At 32.1% G+C, this 14,342-nt stretch overlaps 1 long non-coding RNA gene and 1 pseudogene across 1 annotated transcript; one reads left to right on the forward strand and one right to left on the reverse strand.

The window, feature by feature from the left end:
• The first annotated feature begins 6,788 nt into the window (after window positions 1-6,788).
• LOC103872169 lies at window positions 6,789-9,156 on the forward strand (annotated as a pseudogene).
• On the reverse strand, window positions 9,082-12,009 carry LOC103872229. Its single transcript, XR_004457438.1, has 2 exons — window positions 9,613-12,009; window positions 9,082-9,536 (listed from the first exon to the last, which is right to left on the reverse strand). It is a non-coding gene; the product is annotated as an uncharacterized LOC103872229 (long non-coding RNA).
• Window positions 12,010-14,342: the final 2,333 nt, after the last annotated feature.

Genomic DNA, 14,342 nt, shown 5'->3' on the forward strand with positions numbered 1-14,342 from the left:
TTGTTATTAATTACATCTTTCTCACCAATAGTATTTGAGATAAATAAAATTATTTATAAAACCAATGCAGTTTATAATTAATTTTTAGCTGAAAGTAAGTATAATTTGCATTGGAATTGTAAAGTGACATATTTTGTGTAACAAGAAAAAAAAAAAAGCTAGAATGACACTTACTCTGACACGTATCTTATAAGGTGTTTTTAGAAATAATAATATACTGCAGTGAACTAATAGAAACAACAGTTTTTGATTATAATGTATGAGTTTCAAGATGGGGTTTTGGGAGAGAGTTTTGAGTTAGTCCGTGATGATTGATTGTTCTAGAAAACACTAAATGCAAGGATGCGCTGGATTAAACATCACCGCAGTCAAAGATTAGTTAAGAAACTGAATGCACGTTATTTTTTATTACTTGGATAATTCTTACAAATTCAATGATACAAAATGAAAAAAAAAGTGAAAGTATTTATAGACTCCAGAATATAATGAAAATGCAAGTGGAGCTTGTAGATGTTAATAGTTTTCCGTGACTAACTAGACGACGAAGTCACTGATGCTGGATGCATTAGTCGTTACTATATAAGGCATGCGGAGTGATGGATTACCATGTGGATGCAAGATATGCTGAGATGGAGAAGGATAAACTGAGGGTTTATGTCTTGACGTAGTCGTTGAAGTAGTTGCTGAGGCAGTGTGTGTCAGAGAGTGAATCAGGAGGCATGCGGAGGGGTAGAGACCATGTGGACGCAAGATGCTGAGCTGGCGTGGGATAAACTTGAGAAGCAAGTTTATAACGTGGAGAAAAAGGCAAGAGATAAACTTGGGGAGCAAGTTTATGCCTTGAGGAATAAGTACATTTCAAGAAAAGGAAATTGTATTTATTGATATGGAAGTTATCCATATTCAGGTTCCTTGGAGACTAGGGTTTCAAGAACGTGGAGATCACTATAAAAGAGCTATAGAGTCGTCTGTATTCCATAAGACACTGGCTATTATTATAGAGGAAGGGTGAAAATCCCTTAGGAGTGTTCTTGGATCGTGTTGAAGCAGATGCTGAAGTACTGACGGGAAAGAGACATGTTTGGGTAGATCAGGAATATGTCAGTAACGTGTGTTAGGATGTTAACACTGACATGTAAAAGCTGATAAGCAGGTCTTGTAATAGATTATTTAGGCGATTTCTAATAAAGCATAGTTGGTTGCTTGTATCTATTTTGTCTCTTGATTTTATCTTCTGCATTACTCAATTGTGGTGTCATCTTTGCACTAACATATAAAATATCTCAAATAGTTTAATCATAATTAGCTAGACAATTCTATAAAATATCTAGATTTTTTACCTTAAAGAAATATAAGATTTCTGGTGCATCAGAAAGAAAAAAAAGGAAATAGAAGATTTCTTTAGAAATTGGCTTAAGTTTGGACCAACACGTGATTACTGAATTGTTAACCCAGTAATGTTATCCAAATCATATTTACTTTTCAACGGTGTGTTCTTATAGAGTAAAAGCCGTCTTGGTGTCTAGTTACTCTGATTATTATGCGTTAATTATAGCTCTAGTTACTCTATTTATGATGTGACACAGCCTTTGACTTCTTCTTTTTTTCACTTATTCTCCTTCAGTGAAAACATACAATTCTAAAAGAGATTATTTGAAAAATACCCTACTTATGTTTTCAAATTTGATAAATACACCTTATTTTTTTATTTTTGAAAACTAACTCTTTTTATATGTGATAAGACATATTTACCCTAATTTAACTTAGATATTATATTTTAATAAATAAATATTAAATTCGAAAAATATTGTCATTGCTGTTATCTTCAAAATAAACAAATAATCTAATATGGTTAAATGAATAACTGGATTAAAATGTGGGATTTTTGCAAAATTGACTTACAACTTAAAGTCAAACACAAAACTAACCTCTTTTTTTTGGAAATTGGTTTTGTCCTATTCACCCCACATGTTTATATAATTCACGAAAATGCCATCAATTTTTTTTTTCGAAAATGACATTTTTACTCTTTCACCCTCATCATTTGAAGCTCTTAATGCTCCCAGAATCGAGTTACCCTTCTTTTTTCCATTCTTATGAACTAAACACAACATATCTCTCACTTTCTCTCCACATTGAGCTAAAAAAACCCAAGATTTTGATTTTACATTTTTCATGGTTCATAAAGTCATAGAAGCTAACGATTATGGGTGGGTCACTTTCGTTTGAGATTTTGTGTGCTTGGAGAAGCCTTATGTGTGCTAAGGAAGTTATCTCACCAATTTAAGGTATGAAATCAAATTTTTTTTCCAGATCTGTTCGTCAGATCTGTTCGTCAGACAACTTACATGGGAAGTCGTCTGGCAGTAGACGACCTACCTGGAAGTCGTCTGGTCAACGCAGAGGTTTTTTTTGCAATTGACTTTAAAATTTGTTTTCTAAGACGACGGAAAGTTAAGTCGTCTGATTTTGTTTGGTTACAAAAAAAATCTCCAAAGAACCTAGACGACTTACATTTCAGTGGTCATAGGTTAGTTTTGCATTTGACTGGATTATTTCAAAAGTTTGACTTTTCCGGACGACTTACATTTCAATCGTCTGGTGAAAATTGAAATATCAATATTTTATTAACATTATACGACTTACAATTAAGTCGTTATAGGTTAGTTTTGCAATTGAAAAAAAAACTTCAATATTTAATTATACCCAGACGACTTACAATTCAGTCATCCGCCCGACGACTTATATGTAAATCGTCCCTGATTTTATTCCGAGATTATGGTCAAACCTCGTAAATCCTGGACAACTTACAAGTAAGTCGTCTAACGGACGACTAAATTGTAAGTCGTCTATATATAATTAAATATTGAAGTTTTTTTTTTTCAATTGCAAAACTAACCTATGACGACTTAATTGTAAGTCGTCTAGTTTTAAAAAAATATTGATATTTTAATTTTCAAGAGACGACTGAAATGTAAGTCGTCCAGGAAAGTCAAACTTCTGAAATAATCCAGTCAAATGCAAAACTAACCTATGACGACTGAAATGTAAGTCGTCTAGCTTTTTTGGAGTTTTTTTAACCAAACAAAAGCAGACGACTTATTTTTCAGTCGTCTCAAATAACAGATTTCAAAGTCAATTACAAAAATAACCTCTGCGTTGACCAGACGACTTATATTTTAGTCATCTGGAATACTTAGATTGAAGTCGTCCGCGTCATCCTAAATGGACGACTCTCTGGAAGTCTACTAGATGACCTCCGTAAATGTCTTATGCGTCAATGTTTAATAAACTTGCATTTTCTCTTAAACTATAAAGACTTTTTAAAATTTTCTTGTTAATTCATGTTTATTAATGAATATTTGGGCTACTGAATGAAATTTATAACTTAATTGGTGATATTTACGAGGTTACCAACATTCACGTTAATTTAAGTTTCTAACTGATCCGCTAGTTTTTAAGTCTTCTACGTTAGTTTTTGAATAACTTGTATTTTTAAGAGTGATAAGTAACTTCAAGATATGTAAAACTCATATTTACAAAATATGTACTCACCCTTAGTTTTACTAAATTTGACTAAGTTTTTCAACGCAAACTTATAAAAAATATGATATGCTTTGACTAGTTACTATTGTTTGTTTCCGTCTCTTAAGTATTATTGTTATAGACAATAGTGATGATTATTGTTATGAGTTGGAAGAAAGGTTAAAATGATTCATAAAATGTTGTATCAATATGAAGCTACCAACATTCTTGTTTTTTTAAGATGAGAAAAAGGCCATTGAAGTTTATTATTGCATATGAGAGATCCAAAAATAAGAAAAAGGCTAATGAAGTCTATTATTTCATTGATTTGTAAATGTGTAAACACATTGTTAGCACATGTATTACATCTTGGGATATATTATTACTGATTTTACAAAAAATTCACAACTAAAAGAGTAGACATGCAATTCACAAAACAGACCACAAACAAAACTATTATAGATCATTCCTCTACAAAGACAAGCTTGGACTCCACTTGATATGGAAGAAAACTTTGTCAGAAGACTTCCAGGAAGTCCAGACGACTTTTAGGAAGTCCAGACGACTTTCAGGAAGTCCAGACGACTTCCAGGAAGTCCAGAAGACTTTCAGGAAGTCCAGATGACTTTCAGGAAGTCCAGATGACTTTCAGGAAGTCCCACCGACTGAAGTGGAAGTAGTCTGGAAGACTTCCTGGAAATCGTCTAGTGCATTATATTCTAGACGACTAACAGGTAAGTCGTCCCAGAAGTCTTCCAGACCTGAAAAACCTACATATCAAATCCAGATCTGAAAAACCTGCATATCCAAAAACGTTCAAATGGCTTAAAAACATAAAAAATGAGTGGAAGATTAGATAAAACTACCTTTATAGAACACACAAAAATACATATCTAAAATTAATAGATATACGTTTAAATGAGTGGAAGATGAGTACCATCTGATTAAAAACCTGCAAAAAAGATAGATTAGTAAGAAAGACATGAGACAAAAATGAAAAAATTATAGGGAAAATTGCTAAAAGAGAACAAAAAAACAAGGTTGTTGTCCCTTTGGTATAAAACCAATTTTGTCCATTTTTTTTCTTTTTTACCCTTTGTATTTCTGAAAGCTAATGAAATAAATAATTTTTTTAATCAAAAAAATTATTAAAAATATAAACAATTAATAAAACATCCATATACACAAGCTGGTAATTTTCTTTTGTTCAAAAACTTGGTAAATAAGATTTTTAAAATACGTTCTACTAAAAATAGAATGCGTCTTCTACGAAAAATGGTATAGTAGAAAATAATTTCTAAAATAAACACGTTCATCTACTTCTTTTAGAACGCCCATTTTACTATTTACTAAATTTCTAAAAAAGAGGAATGTGCATTCTATTAATCGTAAAGGTATCCAATTTCCTTCCGAATGCATATTCTACTTTTATAAAGTATTCTAAATTTCAGGGAATGTGTTTTCTACAATGTACTCTTACGTCTAATCAAAGTAGAAAGTGTATTCAGAATTTTTATCATTCTTCTAAACTTTTAGAAGTCGTCTTCTACGGATAAGAATACCTGATTTTTTGCGAAAATTAATGAAATTTCAGTTAAGGAAATATTCTAAACATCTCCTAAAAATATTCTAACTTCCTAAAACGTGTTATGATCGATTTTACTTGAAATTTTTTTTAAAAAATGATTCTCCCTTCTCTTCTTCATCAATCTATGAGTTTTCCATAGTTTTTCTTTTGATTCTTCTCATAAACTCTTGTTCTCTATGATGCATATCTATACTTTTTTTCTTTTTTTGTTTTCGATTGCCTTTCAAATGTTTTTTTTTCCTTTTTTTCCATTAACTTTTTTTAAAAAATTCAAATTAATTTATAAATTGTGTTTAATTAGATTAAATATAGGGTTAGTTTTGGGATTATGAAAAATATTATACTATTGAGACAACTTCATGTTGGTTTTATACCAAGGGGACAACAACCTTGTTTTTTTGTTCTCTTTTGGCAATTTTCCCAAATTTATATAAGGTTTGGTGTTTTCAAGTCAAAGAGATTAGAGTGGCTTTGGAGAGTTTTAGTTTGGAAAAAAAGTAAGAACTTTATACAACAAGAAGTTACCAAATGAAGAAAAATTAGTCATAAAAACTTACCAAAACACTCATATCTATTATGAAAGGGAGACTTCGTGGAAGTCATCTGGACTTCAAATCCAAATCTGAAAAACCTGCATATCCAAAAACGTTGAAATGACTTAAAAATAGAGAAAATGAGTGGAAGATTAGATAAATCTACCTTTATAGAACACACAAAAATACATATCTAAAATTAATAGATCTACCTTTAAATTAATGGAAGATGAGTACCATCTGATTAAAAACTTGCAAAAGAGATAGATTAGTATATAAAGTTTGGTGTTTTCAAGTCAAAGAGATTAGAGAGAGGTTGAAGAGTTTTAGAGTTTTAGAATGATGAACATTACATTTTTGTTGCAGCCATTTGAGAGGAGGAGAGAGAATGTGTAATTTTTTCTTTATATAGGAAGACAAAAAATCCAATTAGGTTAAATATTTTTGATTCAGACGATTTACTTGTAAGTCGTCCAGAAGAGTTAATATTTTTAGCGGGAAATTAAAATATTTTTAGAGAAAAACTAAAATAGAAGACTTTCCAGACGACTTACAAGTAAGTCGTCTGGTTTAATTTATTTAAGCGGAAAAATAATTTTTTTTTAAATTTTAGGCGGGAATATTTGGACGACTTACATGTAAGTTGAATGTTTTAATTTCTTCACCAGACGACTGAAATGTAAGTCGTCTAGACCCTAAACATAACCCCTAAACTTAATTAACTAACTAAACACTTCATAAAATCAAATTAAACATCAAAAGTGTTTACTATACATAAAAATAAACACGTATAGGTAAAAAAATAATTTTTCAAAAAAACATTCAAGCTTTCCAAAATCTAACCCTAAGAATACATACATTTCTACAACGTATGTTGCCAAACCCTAGACCAAAAAATACCATGATTCACTACCTACACTCATCTATGTTGAAAACAATTCAATTTTGTTATGTTTTAATTTATATCACTTAAAACTGTTTATAATTATATGATTTTAATTTTCGCTTATCAAAATATTTTTAAAAAAATTTATAAATTATTTTTAAGATCAGCTACACCAGAAGACTTACTTTGAAGTTGTCCAGACGACTTCCAACATCTCAGACGACTCAGACGACTTACTAGGGCTATATTCGTAAAAATAGCTTTTGTTTTTTTGTTTGGTCACAAGGGGCTGAGCTGTAATTTCACAAGGCTTTTAGGTTGGTTCTGCATTTGATTCAAGTTGGGTATAGGTTTGGGGTTAAAATCAAGTTGTGGGTTACTTTTGGCAAATCCCCTTAAAATGTCTGCAAATATTTTCTAAAATCAAAATTTAAACCTTATATATCATACGATTCACTACATCTTTTCAAACTAACCGGTGTAATCATAAGTCATAACCATAAACAATTTGACTGATTTAGTTTAATTAATAATATGATTACATGTGGGCTATAAAGCATGGGTGCGTCTACTCTAGGAGCTGTCTCGCTAGAGATGTTCGGGGATGGATTTGGAAACGTTTTGGAAACGTTTTGGAAAGGGGTTTTTTGATAGTTTGGCTTTAAATCGTGTCCCTTGTCGAGCTTAGTAACATGAGTTTGTTATCCGAGTGGAGATACCAAGATGATGGAGCAATTGTGCCGATGTGTTTGGCCAATTCTGGTTCTGTTATCTAATCAGACTAAAGCAAATTTCACCATTTTTCCTGCTCAAATAAAAAAATGGCATCCTTTGATACTTTATGAAACATCTTCATGTGATACGGAAACTTGTAAAATTTTAAAACCGAACACAATCTCTGATTATAAAGGAAGAAAATGACGACATGCCTTTTTTTTTTAAATGGCCTTCTTATTTATTATTTTTAATTTGAAACTTACGATGTTATTTGATAAGGATAATTTAGTCTATGGATCAATATCTCCCGATTTGGTTTACAGAGTCTGTTTGAATCTGTATAAGTTGATGACAAAAAAAAAAAAGATAAGGATAATTTAGTCAATTCTCTAAGTAGAAAGTGTAGTTTACAAAAGCATTAAATAATAGTGTATTTATCAAAATAAAATCTTATTAAGAGGTACTTATCCAAATTTTCCCATTCTAAAATCTTAAACAACTCAAGATGTTAAGAGTATGATTATTGCAGTTTTTTAAGAGGGTTTTTAAACAAATGACATTATTTAATTAAATCAAAATTAAATGAAAATGCAATAACCGATCCTTAATATGGGTTTTTGGTGACCGATCATTAAGCTTTGAAAGAGCACACGTGTCACTCATCCCTCAATTTTATTATTTTTTCTTTTTTTTTTCTTTTTCTCGGTTAGTCTTCGTCTTCTCGTCTTTCTTCAGAATCTTCTCTACAGATTTCATGATGGGAGGTTCTGCAGTCATTGTCGCCAAATCCGCAGCTGCTCCAATCGAAAGGGTGAAGCTTTTACTCCAAAACCAAGGCGAAATGATCAAAACAAGACATCTCACAAGATCCTACACCGGTCTAGGTAGCTGCTTCGTCAGAATATTCAGAGAAGAAGGTGTTTTATCCTTCTGGAGAGGACATCTCACAAGACCCTACACAGGTTTGATTAAAAGAGAGAGCTTATTCTTTAGACACTTTTGAGTGTTGTTTTGTGTGTTAAGAGACTCTTTTAAATTCCTCTTAGACTTCCAACTTTGCCTTTGAAGGTTACTTCAAGACCCGTATCAGATGTTTTAAAGAGAAGGATGATTACTTGAAGTGGTTCGCTGGAAATGTAGCCTCTGGAAGCGCTGATGGAGCTACAACATTGTTGTTTATGTATCATCTTGATTACGCAAGGACACGTTTAGGCAATGATGCGAAAGAATGTTCAGTTAGCGGCAGGAGACAGTTTAAAGGGATGCTCGATGTGTACCGCAAAACTCTCTCAAGCGACGGTGTTAAAGGCCTTTGCTTTGGCGTGTCGATACTAGGGATCACTCTTTTCCGGGGGATGTATTTTAGAATGTATGATACCATCAAACCCATTGTTTTAGTTGGTTCCTTAGAGGTATGTTATCATTGCTTAATCTAAGAGTAAGAGTAAACAATGGTTATAAATGGTTGCTTTGAGTTTGTGACAGGAAAACTTCTTGGCTAGCTTTTTGTTGGGTTGGAGCATTACTACCTCTGCAGGCGTCATTGCTTACCCTTTTGACACAGTTAGGAGGAGAATGATGCTTACATCAGGACAGCCTGTTAAATACAGGAACGCCATTCACGCATTGAGAGAGATAGTGAAGTATGAAGGGTTCTTTGCGCTGTATAGAGGAGTTACTGCCAACATGCTTCTTGGTGTAGCAGGAGCAGGAGTGCTTGCGGGGTATGATCAGCTTCACCGTATTGCTTATAAGCATTGGCTTCAGTAGTCTCACTTGCTTTCCAATGTGTTGTGTTTATTAACAGAATCATTTTAAACAAATGAGGATAGGGGAAAATTGTTGATAATTCTTGTGCAAATACATTTGTTATTTCAATAATCCATTGAAGAATGAGAATTTTATTTCAAAGATTTTGATGATACAAATACAAAATAAAGGATGAAAAGCTTGCAGGTTGGTGTTCTTAAGCGAGAAGCCAGAAGTTTTTGTGGCGTTTGGTGGTGATTAAGTAACCACCATGCTTGCGCTTCTTTAGTTTAACAGCTATGGTCATGCAAGAAGCGTTTTCAAGACAGTATTTGAGAACACCGGCATGTCCACGGCGTCTCTTCCAAGCCCATCTCTTCAGTAGCCTCCATACAGGAGGTTTCTTCTCTTGTCCAACTACTAAAAGAGTCACTTGTTGTTTCTTTGCTTCTTCAAGTTGTTTCTTTGCTTCTTCAACGATCTTTGCTCCTTTCTCTTTTTGTCTTTCCCTTCTAGCCTCCTTATCTCCACTTCTATTCTGTCATTATATACACAAATCTAACACTATCTCTAACTCCTCATATATATAACAAACAATGGAGAGTGAAACTCACCCCTGGTCGTTTTGTTTGGGACAGTTTCTTCAGAGTGTGGACTAGTTCATCAGTTTTCACCTCGCGTTTTCGGTTCTTCCTTTTGCCTAAAACCAAAAATTTAATAAGCCAAAACAGACGAACATTAAACAAGAAGATGAATTTAAGAAGAAAAAGAAAACCTGCCCAAACAAGATAAAGTCAAAATTGGGAAGATTATGAGAGCATGTATCATACTCCATAATATGATAGTAATATGATAGTAGAAGATGAATAAGATGGATACACTCAATTTGATCTCAAATTTCCGAATTCCAACAAGGAGAAGACAACGGAAGTTCACATGTGGATATTACGTATTCTACAGATATTCTTATAAATATCGTCAATATGATGGGTATTCGAACTAGAATTCATGATAGACAAATGCATCGACAACTGAAAGTTGATTTGGTTGAACATATATGGATTAAATTTGGACGTGATAAAGACAACAACTCAGCTCGGATGCTTCTTTCAAATTATTCTCGTTTATTTTATTAATCTTTGTTTTAATTTTTTTATTTTAAAATCTATGTTGAAAATGTTATCTTTTAATATGTTTTATTTAATAAATAAATTTTATCTTTAATAAAACAATGTTTAATATTTTTTTTAAGAACGATTTATTAAGAAACTATCTTTTTTTTTTTTTTTGAATGAATGTTAAATTCTTATTCATCAAAAAGCCTTTGTACATCAAGTGTGACCTTTTTACATCAAAGCATCACTTAAACTATAAAATATTCACATTCTTGTTTCAAACCAAAATTGAAGAATCCCCTCCATGTTCTTCACACCTTTACCCCTTATCAAACTCAACTTGTTCCTTACTCCCTTATCTATTAACTTCTTCAAGCTCACTAGAGGAAGAGGCTTATCTCCAAGTTATCTATTAAGAAACTATCATTAGAGCATAAAATCTAAAAATTTCTTAACTAGAGTTCTTAAGTACATTTAATTACTTAAATAAACATTAAGAAACCCTAATAGAATAGATAACTAGATTCTAACCCGCGCTTTTATGCGCGGGATTACTATTTTTATTTATACAAAAATAATCTAATATATAATTTTACACATACTTAATGTTTTCTTAGATGGACTACATTTTTGACTTTGAAGAGAACTTGATGTGTTATACATGTATTCTCTTTTAAAAATGTCATTTTCGATTTATTATAGATGGAGAGATTTATCCTCCCGTTCTTATATTTGTAAACATGAAATAAAGCTTTATTTTTAGAAGCCAAATATATTCATTGTTAGGGCTTGTGAAAAGTAATTTATTATACAAACTGTAAGAACATATTTATCATAACAATAAAATTATGTTCTAATCCGTGTTACAATGGATAATCATAATTTAATAAATATTATAATTTTGATTTAAATAATACACTCATTGTAAGATTAGTATGTATTGTATTGATTTGTAATACTTTTTTATAAATAATATATATATATATATATATGTTTCTTATAATTATATAATTAGATTACAAATTATATAAATGTAACTAAATGATAATCTAACATAATGATTAATTTATTTAACATGTCATGTATCATTTCGAGTGGACATCAACTTAGTCAATTATGTAGGTTTCTTGAATGTAGAAAATATATAAAAACTGAAAACTTGTAATTAATATATAGAAAAAAATAAAAAGATAAAATATAAGTTTGTCTGTATCATTAAGTTAATATCACGTATGATAGTATTTTTACTGGATCGATTTGACTGTAATAGTTGATCTCATGTGTAGACAATTTTAGGAAAATGTATACAGTATATTAATTCTTCAACGCTGCATATCTCAGTGAGTAAACTTACTAAAACGAATAAAATTTAAATCCAGTTGGCAACTCAAATTAAAACCTACCATTTTTAACATACTTTTGTGCACAGCAAAACGCTTTCTAAAAAACTGGAATATCCCTACAATCTTGCAATTCTTATAATAATTCTATTTATTATTTATGCCTACAATATCTATTATTTGTAATTTGGTTAATTTAGGAACGATTTTGATGATGAAATATTGGCAACATTAATAACAGATAATGATTTGCCAAATTAATAGAGTTGAGTATATTTATATTTAGATTAATAAAACTCAATTAGAATAGGTCCAAAACTTAATGACAACTTTTCTATAGTAGATAAAAAGTAAGACTCTATTTTAATAGAGTAGATGGGTTTTTTTGGGTTAATCATGCTCTAAAGTCGTTTACGATGGGTGCATCAACGTCAATAGTTATTGCAAAATAACCAATAAAATAGATAACTTATATCGGACATTCCTTTAATAATCAACAAGAGCTTGATCATTACAAGAAAATAAACCACGCAACCATTTTCTTAAAGACCTTATTAATTAAGGAGCAACTAAGAAACTTAAGCTTTTGTACAAGTGAGTTGAACAAAGAACTTAGCCTCTTTTTTGCAGTGACTTGTACCAAACATCTCGTCCGACACCTTAAACACACACTGGTGTTTTCCAAGACAATTCTGCATAAATTATATTTCACATTAATGTTCATTGCGATATTTACTGTTCACTGATCCACAACATATATCGTTAATTTTGCTAACCTTTTTGGCGACTTCCATAGTAGTTTTTGCACCGCAGTTTCCGTGTCTATAATGTTCACACTTACCCGAAGGATTTCCATAATCAGCAAAATTGATCCTTGTAAAAACTTCTTTAGATTTTTTGCAAGAAATCATCCATGGAATTTCCATATTAGATTCTGTACACATAATATATTTGTCGCCCATGTCTGTGCCCCATTCAGTGGAAGTACTTTGAGATTCAAAGAAACTGTCGGTTTTGTTGCCGCTTGTATCATTAGAAATACTCATATTGGAAGCTAAACCAAACACAGAGGAATAAGATAGAACTAGAAGCAAGATGTAGCCTCGACGACAGCTATGTGTAGTATCCATTTTGTTGTCTTCGTAATCAAAAGTAAAAAAAATGTATTAAGCACTACTTATGAAAGTAGTTATATATAGTTTAACTTGGAACAAAACTAAGTTTTGTTCTTCAACTTGGATTAATTTGCAACGGGAAATTCGTGTGTTGGTGTGGCCATGCAGATTTCTCTCAGTTTACCGCTCTATTTTCAATTCTCTTTTTTTTTCCTTCGTTTTTGGGGGTGGGGAATAACATTCCTTTTGACTTTTCCACGATGACTTAGTAATAGATTTTTTATTTTGGGTGAAAAAATATATTAGGTCCATTTAAAATTTATAAAATCACATTTAAAACGCATATATGTTTATTGAAAGCCAAAATATTTAAATTAAAGTTTAATTCTAGAAACTAGCTTACGTAATGTTTTAATTCAAATAATATCATCTACTTATAGATATAATCCAAATGTCAACCCTAATTTTGGCAATTTTGCACTTTCTAGTCTGCGTTGGTGAAAATCATAAATTTTAGAATTTTTGTGAGATTAAAGTTTTGTGAAGTGTGGTAACAAAATGATCATTTGTACTACAGGTTTCGTGCTCTAGAACCACATACAGTATAACACATGCACATGATGAGGTACATAACAAAAAATAATCAATGAAGGTGAGCTCTTAACCTTATAATCTTTTCTTTTATATTAATGTAAAGGTATTCCAAGCCTATGTAAGAATCCAAACTAATCTTTAAATAGAGGTGGAACTCATGGATAGACTCTCTATTCATCACACAATTCAACTTGGTACACAAATAATAGTTAACTAGCTAAATTAACTAAACAACGAAACAATCAATAACAATGTAAAATAACAATTATGAACGTATGGTAATGTTTTAAAAAGCTGGGCTTTACAAGGCTTTCTCTCTTCTCTCTGTTATCTCTTCCAAATTTTTCACAGAGATGGATGATTGAGAAAGCCAAGAATGGTCTCTCTCTCTTTTCTTTTCTTTATCCTTCAGAGAGAGAGGTTCAGTCAAGCTGGCCGGAGCTGTTACCGGTGCTTGACTCCCGACGTTCGGGCTATGCCTCTGGCAAGTGGTGGCTCCCAAAGCACCGTCTTGGCCGGCTTCTGACTCCGGCAAGTGGGTGGTTCTCATAACACAATCTTGTCCGGCAACGACTCTGGCAAACAATGGCTTCTACAGCACCGTTTGGCCGGTAAATTTAGTGAATCATCGTCATCTCCGGTGATTTCTCTAGTATAGTTCGGGATTGTCCGAATTAGTTTTTAGTTTTTTCCTTTCGTTAATCATCGTTTTCTTTGCTTTTCCATGGAGTTTTGTTTGTGTTGCGTTTTTAATGTTGGATAGCTTCATCCTCATCCCCATTTTAATGGGTCGATTCATCTTCATGCTTACACCTATCTTTAAAGATGGATTTTGCTGAATTGTTCGGATCTGAGCTATCTCTGTGTTTCTTCCCTTCGCGATGCAATTGAAACTCATTCTCTTAAAGCGATGATTGGTACTGGCTCGACCGTATCTGGGTTTGTGGCCTTTGAAGCTTTCGTTTATGGTTGTTTCCGTTATCGGAGCTTCCGTGTCCGGCGACGAAATCTTGATCGGTAAATCTCATCCTTGCCTCGTGTCCCTTTACGCACCAGCGTCTTCACACGTGGCATAGAGCTGTCGAACTTTTGGCGTTTTTCTGTTTAGGCCTCGTCTAGTCTGGGCTTTGTGTGCCCCTTTATAATTGGGTTTGGGTCTCCGTTTGAGACTTTCTTTGTA

This window comes from Brassica rapa, chromosome A04 (assembly GCF_000309985.2).
Source record: "Brassica rapa cultivar Chiifu-401-42 chromosome A04, CAAS_Brap_v3.01, whole genome shotgun sequence".
Taxonomy (NCBI): Eukaryota; Viridiplantae; Streptophyta; class Magnoliopsida; order Brassicales; family Brassicaceae; genus Brassica; species Brassica rapa.